Below are 13,942 nucleotides of genomic sequence, written 5' to 3'. Positions count from 1 at the left end.
GCTGTTACAATGAATGGTCGAACAGGCCTGGAATTACGGCGAGTTTCGAAGCTGCGTCGAGCGTGCAAGGTTTCGAACACAGGGTTAAAAAAAAAAGAGAGGAAGGTCCACGTTTTGCTCCACGAACGAAAGCAACGCGAACGAAATTGTTTCTCTGCAACGTGACCGTGTCTTTCCGTCTACCTTCGAACAGTCGATGATTGTATTGTAAAACCAGCTTGGTCATTAATATTAAACGCGCGACCGCGAGATGATGCTTTTGCATGTCTTTCATTTCTACAGACTCTTTCATTATCCTCCTGTTTCTTTGAACGAATGAACTCTCAATATTTCGGGAAGGCCCAATGAATATTTGATGATGTCAATTTTATGCAGGTCTTATAATGAACCACTTATCACATTGAAAAATTTGAAATCACATCATAAAGATTCTTAAAACAAATCAGGGGATTAAAATGTGTTTGAAATAGAGTAAGATATTGGTTAAAAAGTTTTTAAGAGACATCAAAAGCATCAGAAGGTAAAATGTGTGTAAAAGGGACGAGAAATAGAGAAAGGTGCGAAAGGTAACAGAAGGCATTGTGAAAGATACTGGATCCACCGACAAATACTGAAAGATACCTTGAAGGAAAGCCGGCGTAGCGGCATCAGAGGCATTCGTGTCGCAAAGGGTATCGGTAACAACCCCTCGTTAAATGAAAGATCCCCGCGAAAGAAGTTGCACAGCCTGGGAGTAATAACTTTCCCGTGTCGCCGTTATCATTTTGCTTCGTTCCTGTACGCCGCTTTGCCATACAAATGCAATGTAAATGAATGCAAATTAATCGTTGCAGATCTAGCAACGTTCCTCTTCCTTGGAAAAATTTTCTTTCGGAATCGCGAACCGGTTGTTTCTCGTCGCGAACCACCGCGTTCCATTTTCTCCATTCTTTTCCCTCGTTCTTGCCCGTAGAAATCCACCCGCAAATAAACGAGTCACGCCCAGCCATTTGCGAGAGGAACGAGAACAGGAACAGCGTGTTGTAGTATTCATTAAAAGCCGAGGAACAAATGAAGACGGTAAATTGGACTTGCCTCTGGTGGTAGAGAAAAAAGAAGAAAAGAGACAGGAAAAAGAAGGCAGTCCTTTACGATTTTTAATTCAACGGAATACGCTGTTTAGTTTAACCCTTTCGTTGGCAGAGGTGACTATAGTCAGGCAAAGTCAGACACTCGTTGCATACTAAAGATGGCTATAGTTACCTACCGCAGAAGGCTTCTTCTTTTCTAAAGATGACTATGATTCAATGACAAAACTAAATATATCATCGCTCGAGATGTTAATCACGGATGGCGTTCGCGACCTACTACCAACGCGACCGCGACATCTCAAATAATTAGTGAAAGAAGTGGGAAGATCTGGTTACAGGTACCGAACGTAATAATTCAGAACGTTATCAGGGTGTTTTGGGGACAGAATTTTGACAAAGGTTAGCCAGGGAAACAAAGAGAACGATTTCTAAAGGCGCTTCGTTACCTCGACAACGACGTCAACCACCGTCGACGTGCGGCGAAAAGCCGTAACAAAGGAAGCCGACATCCACAAAGAGGAATATTATTCCTGCCGGGCGTAATCCTACGGGAGAGAGTGCGAATATTTATTACACGGACCATGCTTAAAACGGCCGGCTAAAGTGAAAACAATGGCGGATTTTCTGCAAACTGACTGGACGGCCGCGAGTACACGCGGACTAGCCTGATTTAGGGCGGGTTTCTCTTCTTCCTCCTTCCTCCGGCTCGCTCCACCGTGTATTGTCTTTCGCGTGGAAAAAGTTTTCCACGTGGCTGGAAACGTCGACGCCGGCGTCGTGAACTGTTGCGTTGTAAAAATGAGAGAACCGGGACAAGGACGGGATTAATAGCCGGCTGACTTTTTAATTCGCCTCGCAACTTGGTCGATTAATAACGCCTGTCGTTTCTCGCGTACCTCACTGCTCTTATTACATTACGTTTCGCGAGAAATAATCGAACGATCGCGAACGATTCCATCGCGATTTATTATTGACAAATTGGTTGAACCTCGTTGAAAATTGTCCAGGGAATAATTTATTTCTCGTATGCGCAGGCACGAAAAATCAATCGAGGAGGAAGTCGAGCGACGCGTCGACCGATCCACCTGGAAGGAACTTTGTTTCCCGAAGGAAAACGGCACGCGAAGAAGTCGTTGTTGGTCTTTTGTAGTCTGGAACGAGCTTTCGATTCCTACGGTAACGCGGCCAACGCGCGGAACGGGTGTTCCGTGACGGTCTACGTCGCTTTCTCTGCTCTTTTGCTCTTGTTTTAAAATATTTGGGCTTTATGAACGCGGCCGCGGGGTGCATAAATTATACGACGTTGTTCCGAACGACGTAGACGCAAAGAAGAGGAGCCTGCAGGAATATAATGTCCCGCCGGCTTTTTCCCCTTCGGGTGGAAAACAGCGTCGATAAAGCACACAAATTGCGCCACGGTCAGAGGAGCCAGGGGAAAGAGAACTTGTCCGATGAGTTCCCACGTCGCATCGAATATTCCTTGAATACGTTTCTGGCCGAGACCGACGTTGTAAAATGTCTCTCTTTTCCCTTTGACCATCTTTCTCTCCCGCGGAGGACAACCTACGCAAACGGTTTCGCGTTAAATTACACCAACTTCTGCTTGCTAATTCTTATTGAATTTATGCTGTAATTACCATTTCTCAGGAACGTTGATGGTTATCTGTTTATACTGTTCGTCTGCGAAACCGTTGCTTTATTAAAATTATTTAATTTCCAAGAAAAAAAAATAATTTGCTGTTGATGAAATTAAAATTTTTTCTTTCTCCTTTTCGAAGAAGAAGGAGCTTTACAGAGAGAACCACCGTTTCAAAGAATATTTTAAGAATCAAATACGATAACAGACTAACGCCTTTCGATATCGCTTTATTCGCAGTCGTGTCGGCTTTTTAGAGTGCATTAAACGGAAAGCGTTCTACAGTCATTGCGTTTAGCGAGAACGTTCGCGAAGAGCATTCTAGGCGATAAACAAGCAAAACAATCGTCGATATTAAAGGTGGATATTGAAAACGCGAGACGGGGACGAGGAGAGGAAATCGTTGGGAAACGTCGGCCCTGCACCTCCTCCCTTCATACGTGAAAACGACTGAAACACATTTATCTTCGTTTCAGGTGAATCGAGTGCGAATAAGCGAGTGCCGATAACCCTGCTGCACCTGGGACGTCGATCGACTTATTCCCGACAAATCGGCAGCAATGGCGCCCGGGTTCTCGTTTGATCGAACGGAACCATTCGCGAAATCTTCCCTCGGGACTTCTACTTTTCCTTCGATCCCGTTCTTCGCTAGTGAAACTGTTCGAATTTTCCTCCTGTCCTCTGCATTTTCCATCGATCTGCAGCTACGATCGTTTGTTGGTCGTAAAAGTGAAACGTGTATCTATATTCAGTGGCAAATCGTAAAAAGAAAAATTTATTTTATAAGCCGTGGTTTATAAAAATTTATCCACCGTCGAGAGAAAAACGACTGCATTGAAAAGTAAAACGATAAGTTTCTTTCATATTTCTTTTAAATTCATTAAAATACCTCGATTTTTGCAGAAATTATCAAATCCTAGGGGTACATTTTCAAAAGTATATTTAATTGTTCGCTCTGGCTGGTGCAATAACGTGCTTCGCAGAATGTCGTTGTTTAAACAAATCTTCGTTTATGAATCACTTTGTGACCAGCGTAGACCGTTTGCAAACGTCAACATTATTCACCGTTAATTTCAACGCAGCAATCGCTTTGGCCGTCTTTGAAGCGGAGCGTTCAGTACACGCGTTCCGAGCGGGCCGAGGCGCATTTTTCTACCTTTGTTTACGGTTGCCGGTCCGGCCGCGGGATATTTAGGATGTTTAAAGGAACAATTAAACGGGGTTAAAACAGTTCGCGTCCCCGTACCTCCTATCTCGCTTAATTGCCGCGTCTTTTTTCCACGGACCATCCCCCTTTCCATCGCGGAGTAGAGGCATTCTTTGAAGGCTGTGCCCAGAATTCGGCTCGTTTTATTTGAGAAGCGTAGCCGACCTCGTCGTCGGGTCCTTCTGTCAGGCTCGTTCCACAGGGCTGCCAGCTCATGCCGCAGACACGGTTATGTCTCGGCAGATATTTTAATTGTCGTCTCAAAGCAACGTTCGCCCTGACGCGAGAATTCTTCGTCAACCGCGTGAAATATGAGGGAACTTGACGACTCGCTAATAACCTTCCTCTCTTCGCGCTGCCGCTCCTTCGCTCGAATTTAAAGTTCGCCGACCTTAATTTTTTAAGCGCGCCTCTTGCGTTTTCACGCCTTTCACCGCCTCACGGTTCTCTCGAGCGTTTTGCAACAACGCCGAGCAAGTCGCTCGTGAAAGGCCCGCACTTTTATTTTTCCGCCCTGATAGAGGCGCCAACGTTACATTCGTTCCGCGGTTTTTGTTCCATGTACAATACCAGCTCTGTTCAAAGAGTACCCGACCTTAGGCCAGGAAAAACGAAATAGTATTCCTTCTGGATTCTAATTCGAATTTTCCTGTTGGCTTCGCGCTCCGAATCTCGTCACAGAGATTCTTCCATTATTACCAGTCCAAAAGATTGAAAATAATACCACTGATTGTGATCCAGAATTCGAGGATGAATAGAAAGCACAAAGGACTCAAAGGCACTTCCCGAAGTTCTACAATGCCCATAGTTCTACATTCGACTGGAAGTTTCTGAATAACTATAATACGATTCAATCACGGTCATCCGATTCTACTTCGTTAGTCGAGGGAAACTGGCGAACAGTGGCCAACGGAGATTCTAGAGTAACGACAATCGCAAGCCGACTGAAATTTCATTTCTCGACGGCCACGCTTTGATTTCCGAGGCTCAGGTGCGTCCTCGCGAAGAAACGGATCGTATCTGACTCGGAAATTTATAGGAAAGCTTCCGTCCCTCGAAAGGGGTGACGAATCTCGTCGAAGAACGCCCTTCGTTATTAACACGTTCCCGTTTGGCCGACTTAAATCACCCGAAACTTTTGCAGGGATCCCTTGGATTAAATTGGATCCACGGTTCCATCCGGAATTTCGAAAAGAAACTAAAGGTGAGAAGTTTGAAAGTTGAAGACAGGCTCGAACAGCGAATAACAATGAAGTTGAATTTAGAAGCTCTCTCGATGATTCTCGTTTCGTCTGCATCCCTTGCGGAGAGAGAGAGGTAATAAATACTTCGGGGAGTCTCGAAATTCAAGGAGCAACGTTCAGCCGCATTCAACGCTTCTCGTTCAGATTAATTGGCCGGTCTAAATTAACGTAATCACCTTTCGCGGTCGTTTGAAGGCGCTGAGAGGCTCGTAATCCTGGCTGGTTCGATTCAAAGCCGGAGTTATGAAACGGTGTGCAGCCACGTCGGTGAAAAATAATTCGCACTCGCCGACGGCGAAGGGCAAGTTTAGAACATTTGCAGCCATTTGTTCGCGCCACTGGCTTAGAGAAGGAGTTACTTTAATATCGCGAATAGCAGCCACTTCGTATGCGCACCGCCTCCTCGTACGTTCTACTCTTATTCCTTCCCCTTCCTGCTGCTGCTTTTTCCTTTTCCACCTTATCCACGCTTATCTTGGCCCTTCCTCGCCGAAATAGCGAGCGTTCGTAATCCCCGAACGGACAGGGTCGCTCGACGGGGTGCTTCCGCGAGTCGCGGATCGTAATTTCGCCTGGCGAGACCGATCCTCCAAGGATAATGGAAACTTCTCCTTCCTATGGAGACGTTGGAAAGCTTTCGAGAACCGAGAGAAAGAGAGAGGCGATGAATTGCGAACGATTATTGAATGATAGGAAATATGGAATGGGGAAGATTGAACAAGGAGACCAAGTTTCGATGGAGATTGAATTTTAGAGAGTTATAGACCGTTGGTGTTTGAGTTTCTTGAAATTACTTTCATTGTGAATCATTCGACCGAGTGTGAAAGGGTTCTATGGAAAATTCACATTGAAATATCGACGAGATGTATGTCTTTCCAGTAGATGCAACTCATTCTGCAAATAATGACAAATGCAGGCGTATCGAAGCAGAATGATTCACGTATCATCGAAAAGATATAATACACGTTTACTTTCACTTATCACACTTCGATCCGAGTGAGATTGTTATAAATACCGTGTTGCAATAGCGTAAACTGCGAATATTACTTGCTTTCAATTGACATTTGCACACCTTTAACATCGTTGAATCATCATTTACCATGTTTTACGTACTTATTGATCGATCGAAGTTTCAGCTCGTGTCTATAATTTCAATCGTTTCTATGTCGCAATAATAATATGCCGATACGTGTAATAGACAGTCCGTTGGTGCTCTATGATTTGCAGTACAATAACCACACGTTTACCACATTCTATTGATACGAATATCCATTGGAGACCAGATTACGTCTTGTCACGCGACTGCGTTAATGCACGGAAATTCTAATCTTTGCATGGGAACTTTATCCGCTGCGTTCTGGTACAAATGATATACAGGACTTCGATCTTGAAACACACACGTATCTCCCATTGATTATCTAATTGCAAGAGAAAATTATTGCAAGAGACTAGCTCTGCATGGAAGCATAAATTCCAGCTAGTTTTAAAAGCGTATCGTTCTGCTCAGCAATGTAGATCGGTGCAATCGATTGGAGAAAAGAGACGGTCCCCTTCGAAAGAGGATTAATAAATAATAGCAGCGTCGAAGTCGAAGTTCGATCAAAGCGCGTACGCATCCTTTAATAAAGGATACGATGCCGGCAGACATCGGTAAATAATACAGGAAGCTTTCTCTTTTTTCCAGGGGTGCGTGGAAATGCTAGGCGAGCAAAGATGATGCAGTAAACTCTACAGTTATTGGCACTCTAAGCGCAGGTGTTCCGAATGATTTCTCTGGGGAGCACGACAGTCCGTGAATGCGAGTACCGACTTGATTCTGCCGCCTGCGAATCGCGACGAGCATAGGAAATCAGACAAAGAAGAATTAATCTGTCGTTCTCCGATTCTTATTCGTTCGTATTCTTCGTTATCCCTAACGAGACAATTGGCGGCGCGAATTCGTGTTAGCATAACTCGATAGAAACCTTAATCGAGGATCGTCTCGATCCTGCGTCGCGAAGGACTCTCGCGGCAGGTTGGAGCAGGGAAAAAGAAGAAGAGGCGCGTAGGAAGGAGATACCGAGCGGCGACATTATTGGCCGTACACGAGGACGATGTCATTTCGGAGACGATTCGTTGTCTCGTCGGCCGTAGCATGGCGGGTGGCGAGGGAGAACGACGGTGGACGTAGGTGGAAACACGAACTTCCAAAGGAAGAGAAACGTTTGCCCGTCTCACTCTGCTTTCCACCGTATAAGACCTGGCGACGATCATAAATTCACAGCATGCGAGCCGCAGCAACGTGTCTTCATAAAATCTTAGATCGAAGATTGGCCGGCGACGTCGCGATACTCGTAGCACGCGAAAAAAATAATTAGTGGTCCGCGTTCGTTCGCGTATGCACGCCATACGTGTGCCAGGATCTTTCGTATAAATTACACCAACGTATACCGCTAACGCCCCGCTTCGTCGCTCTGTTAATTGCCACTGACTCGATTGAATTTTATTCGACGGGATTGGAATCTGTTTAACGCGTCCGCTAACAACACACCATCCATGTTTCCTATTGATTGGCTGCCGTTCATTTGCCTTTTATAAACGTAAAAATAAGCTAACGATACTTCGAACATTCGTATGAATTATTATTAATTCGAAATAAGTGTTATTATTTTTATATGTAAATACGAGTTCGGTTTTCAAGCAAGGATGATTTCTTTGAAGAAATCGGTGGCGCCAGGTAGGATTGTTATAAATCGAGTTTGTAACAAAGGTGAATCGCGTCGGTGACGTGTTCGAGTAGGTTCGACAATGTGCTTTTGGTATTTTTTCACCGGTTATACGTGTAGGCGGGATTTAAAGTGTCGCGAACAGGCCTCGATGGGAGCTAACGAGAGCACAAGGGGCCATAATCGTCCGGATGAATCGCGGAAATAGTCGTGAGAGTATTTTTCGGCGCGGGTGCGTGTAAAAATGTAAATCGCAAAAATTCGAATGTAAATCCGCGGGAACAGGTAGCGAGACGTAAGCCCACGAGGGATTACGATAATTTATTCTCGTAGCCCGTACAGTTACTTTGTCCCTTGAAACGAGATAAATTCCCGGCCCTTTCGGGGCGCGACTAAAGCTACGTTCACAATAATTTAACCCTCCACGAGCATCCGGGAATTGAAAACATTCGATGTGCCAAGTGGAAAATTTAATCATAATTATGATTAATAAGAGACTTTGAATAATTCCTTTTTCATAATGAAAATACTGAAAGTGAATTACTGCAGCGTGTAAAATTGTATCGGTGATACAACCTTAAGGGTTTAAGGGAGCAGAAGCGTAAAGCATAGAACTACGCTTAATGCGAAACAGTATTCATGTCGTGTTACCTGAAAGCTGTCAGAAATCCAAGGGATTCGCAAGGGAGAATCCCCAACAATCGCAAAGTTTCATCATTCTGGTTCCTCGAATTTCTCGGCTGAGACCTTTCCCCTATTAGTTGTCCACGTAGAAACTCAACGTTCTACTTTTATTTATAAATAATATGACAAACAGTCTCTCAGACGTATCCCTGTTACGATCGTATCTCTGCTGTCTAAAATTGAACATCGACAAAATCTCCAATCTAATTTTAAGATGTAGATTGAAATTTCAGAGGCTACGACGATTTTTAACTCGCCGTTGTGGCTGTCGTATTAGGAGACCTTATCAAAAAGGATGATCTAAAACGTGTATTTGTAAGCTCGATATTATTATATTGCTCGAAATGATGATCGTTCGAGCACAGATATTATCATATTTGAATAGTCTACTAATAAATAGAATAAATAAAGAGTTGAAACGGAGACACCCGGTATGAGAATTTTCTTGCAGCACGTCTGAAATTCATTCTACAGCTCCTCGTTTCATAGGGTAGTACGTCTTAATTTTTATCGAGCGTTTCCCAAGCTCGAGGCCTCTCGTGCGAAAGTGCACTCGTATATCTCTCGACGTTCAGGTGTCTTCCCGTTGGACGTGTTTACTACACGGCAGCCCTCTTCCTCTCTGCTCGCCGATTGATCATCTCACCTACACAGCCGCAATTTCACCTGAAGCTCGCGTGCCTTGCGGTATTTTTCACGCGACGCGAAATTGTTTTCGCGCGAAACCCTTGCATACAAGTGATATATGCTCCGGCTGATTTTACTCGACTTGGAAAAACACGGATATATTAAAACCGAATGATTTTTAAGCGTCGACGAGATAAATTTCAATAAGAATTCTCGGTTACCAAGTGGAAAGAAAGAATAGAAAAGAAAAAAAGAAGTGTCGCCGAGTAGACGTTTGCAGACGTGTAGAAAGACGGCTGACAAACGACGACAAGATCAACGGAATCCCATACAGCATGGGAACGCACTTTACGAATCAAAATCAGCCCGGTGAGTGACCGACGTGTCTCCATTCATCAAGCTTCCGAAACTTGGACTGTTTCTCCTCGTCTTCTTCTTTCCTCATCGCATACTGATTAATGATCCTAGTCGACCGAGATTCGGGCCAATCTCCGGCTTGGAAATTCGCCGATCGAACAACGTGGACCGCCGTTAATTCGCAAGATCCAGTCGACGTTGGTCTGCCAGTTTTTTTTCTTCGTCGTCTTTCTTTTCGTTCGAGGAACCACGATCGGGGTCCGGAGCTTCTTTCAATCAACGTCGATTAATCTCGATTTGGGCCCCGTCTATCGTCCCTTCGTTCTCCATCCCCTTTTTCTTCTTTTTTTTTTCTTCTTCCTTCCGTTTTCCGTCTTCGCTTCCCTCTCACCAATTCAGTTTTGTATCTTTCCTTTTCCCTCGTTGGACGCGCGTACGCGTCGGAGTTTCTTGGCCTGGAGCGCGTAATTATTCATCAGGGGGTCTTTGCCTAATTCTGGCTCGTTAATCACCGTCTTCGGGAGACACGGAGAATCCGACCAGCTCTCGGTCGATGACTCGCGAACGAGATCGACGATTTAAGATTCTTTATTGAATCGTCGATCGTACATCGGGGTTTGGTCATCGGTCGCCTCAGGTGTTGCTTGATTGTTTCATATCACTTGTGTGTACGTAAGCTGTGTCACCAATGTGGAGTTAAATAAATTTCATTGATCATTTTGTTTTTATAAACCGCTACAATTTTTAACTAAATTTTTGCTGTTTCGAAAAGTTATATTATTCTTTTTCACTTCGTTTTTTATTTTATTTACTGTACGTTAGTCGCTCGCAATTTTCCAGTTCACGTGTAAAGCTATACAGTGGGATCGGTATCGCGATTAGTTGGATCATCGGTGCAATGGAAGTCTATTATACGGATGCCTATTAATTGAATCCAGCGCACGGCTCGTGTTATGTAACCGATATGCAAATAGATTGTCTGTTTCGCCGTGTGTCGCGCGCGGAATTAATTCCAGGAATTGTTTAACGAACGATCCCGGGGAAATCTGTTAAAACGGAATCGTTAAAAAACACGAGCGAATCGATTCCACAGCGAAATATTTTCCAGTGGAAAAATGTAAATATATTTATTCCACGCGTAAACACGAGCCGTCAAAAGCGATTTTAAAATCCGACCATTCCGAGAATTCAGATTATATGAATCGCTCCTTTTTGTTCATTCGAATGCCAATTATTTGCAGCGTAGTACAAAAATAAAATCAATTCTCAAATTTTCCAACGATTTACACGCAAAACGAATCGTTCGTGCAATAAGAAATTGACGAAAGAAAATCTTTTACGGCGAAAGGGTTAATTTGCAGCGTCAACGAAAAGAACGAGCAGGTGATATCTTCGTTCACGGGGATGGATGATGGTAGATTCTCATCTACGAGCGACCAACTCCGTTTATTGCCTCTATCTGACCGTGCTACCGGATCGTTTCGGCGTAAAAGCTCGTACGAACGGACGAAGAGATTCGTATCGACCTACGAAACCGGTACGCGAGCATCGTGACACCGGATCGAAATAAAAACACGTGGATTACGATTTTTCTGAATGCACGGTTAGGTGATTTCACGGCTACAGAAGCACTTCGCAAACATTTTATTCGTCCCAGAGGAGAGGTCGACGCTAGAGCTCATTTGCAATCTCTGGGGAGAACGCGTGACTCGGTTGCTTAATTACCCATTAATTATGCAAATTGAGCGATTACCTCGTTTGCGTATTTTGGAACTGGTGACCGTATTTCCGCGTTGAATATACCGTTTCGAGACCCGTGAGAACGACAGCAACTTATAAATCATTTTATTGCTCGTAGAAGATATTAAGAATTTTTTATTATCGTCTATACAGCTTTTAGGTTTATACTAGAATTTTAATGTTACCTAAATTCTACGACCCTAAGACCCTAACCCAAACCGGAAGTGTATTTAACCCAAAGGTCCGACGGTAATTGACGCCGCTCGATCTTCTCCTCTATCGTCGATGGATCGTCTCGAAGGTCAACCCGATTCCGCCCCTAATTATTCACGGCAACTCATTAGTTTTCATTCACCTCGACGGTCTGATTGATTTCAGACCAACCAGTTTGAACCGTGAAAAGGTGAACGACGAGGGTGAGGGTTGCTCGTGAATATGCAAGAGTGACTCGTTGAAAAACATGCTTCTATCTAAATCTCTCCTTAATAGATTCGTAATTCCTAAATACCAAGTTCGTTTGCTATTAAAACAAAGAAAAGATTTGTTTAGAAATCCTTCCTAGGTCGAGTAAGGCGCACTCGGTGCCGGATCTCCTCGACTTTAAACCGTGAAAAGTGGTCGCAACTGGGGTATGGGGTGGCTCTTTTAGACGCTCTCCAATTAGACACGGATACGTGAGCTTACCCCGCGGTAAATTAACTCCGCGAGGCTCGGTGTCACGCGTGAGATTGATCGTCCCGCTCGCTCCTACCACCGTCCCGTGGAATAGTTTTCTTCACGGGGATACAGCCGCGTGAAATACAGAACGACGTTTTGTGCGACGGACAGCAGAGAAATTGTGCGTCGGTGCCGCGAGGGGACGGAAAAAATGTTTGCCCGAGAGCCACGGGACAACTCGGAGATGGAAGTATCACGGTCAGTCCGACGTTGGAACCGTGATGGATTCTCCGCGGGAATCGAGTCGCTGTTGTCGGCCTTAACAACCTAGGGGAGAAACTTTGTATGTAGGTTTCCAGCTACTTCGCAATTTGGGGAAGGAATTGATAGCGCTGGACTAAGTTCTTCGAGAGAAAATATAAGAAGGGCTCGAGTACTTTCTAGTAGAAAAGAAACAAGCATCGAGAAAAATATTCAGGATTATCGTTGCGTAAATTCTCGTTCGATTCGTGGCGAGAAGATATCTCGTCAATTTCTTTGGATCGATTTCTTCCCTTCCCGATGGAAGAAGACGCTGGCAAATTGCGATAGGGAAGATATAACCGTAACCAAGAAGCACGGACAATGCCGGGGATTCCGTTTCTTCTTTTCCCGATGCAGTGCCATTTAGAGGCGAGCGAACAAGGTACCTAAGGGGAGTACAAAAGGGCTGCGTCATGTTTCGACTGGACGGTGTGCGTTTTCCACGCGAAAGAGACTCCACGGAACGGAGTCATGCGGACCCTGATTACACCATAAATCGAATCTCAGCCGACCGCGCAGAACGGCTCGGATTAAATGAAATTCCTATGCCATCTCGTATATCTTTCCGCCGCGACGCTGGACCTCGGTAACGAGCATTACGAGACGATGTAGCCTTTTTCTGTCGTTTCGAATCGTTGCTTTCTTTATCCACCGCGGTCCACTCGGTTGAACAACCAGGTAGCTCCTAAGGTTATACCTCCATTTCGTTACGAAGAGAATATTATTAACACTAGAACTACCGACGTTTGATGCACACTAATTTTTATGTTGAAAATAATGCAGAAAATTAAATAGATAAGAGATGAAACATAATTTAATATATACATTCACTCTTTATTCCGACAATAGCTAACATACATTTCAGCAAAAATACCTGATTAAAATTTATAAATTAAAATGAGAAACTTGAAAGCAGTTATTTGAACTGGTTTGGTAGTTCTGGTGTTAATAAAGAATAAATTTACAAGTGAACTGGAACCATCTATGTAAATTCGAAACGATGTCCAGTCCGTACAACATTATCTGCCCAAAATGAAATCTGGTCGACCTTTGTCGTAGTCGAGATTCTTGTATTGTTCTTCTTTCAGAATACGATTGGAATCTCTATTCAGCCCCCGCTAAAGTCGTTTCTTGTTATTAGAAGAAAGACGAACGTGTACACGGGGAGAAAAGGAGGACGGAGAATGAATGAAACGCGTATGCCGCGAGCGTGGGCGGTCGGTCGAAAGATCGACAAGAGCGATAAGATCGTCCGAATGTAGCGATTGCTGGCGGTTCGATCGACAATACCATTCGATAGCATCGACCGATCAAAATCTGTATCGAACAAGCAACGGTGCTTCGTCGACGTCTTTGCAACTTTGCAGGAATGCATTCAGTCGTCGAATTTTATTCAGCAAACTCATCGATCGGAATCTAAACTTGGTAAGGTCACATTCTCGTATTGAATAAAGAAACAAAAGTATCACGATAAACGAATTTCTGTAATACTTTTGTACAATTTGTTCGTTTCACACGAGCGTCCGTGATAATTCCATTTGAAATAGAAGCAGCGGGTGTCGGACACGCGAATCTTCAATCTTCTCGTGGTAAAACAACGAGCCTCGTGCCGTGACCGAGAAGAAGCTTAACGTGCCTTTCTTGTCGCGTTGGTAGACGGCATTGTACCTAAGAAGCTTCGCGGTGAACGAGTTTTCGAATGAAACCGAGCC

Source organism: Osmia lignaria, chromosome 2 (assembly GCF_051020975.1).
Source record: "Osmia lignaria lignaria isolate PbOS001 chromosome 2, iyOsmLign1, whole genome shotgun sequence".
In the NCBI taxonomy this organism is placed as follows: Eukaryota; Metazoa; Arthropoda; class Insecta; order Hymenoptera; family Megachilidae; genus Osmia; species Osmia lignaria.
Note: the sequence above shows the minus strand (reverse complement) of the source record.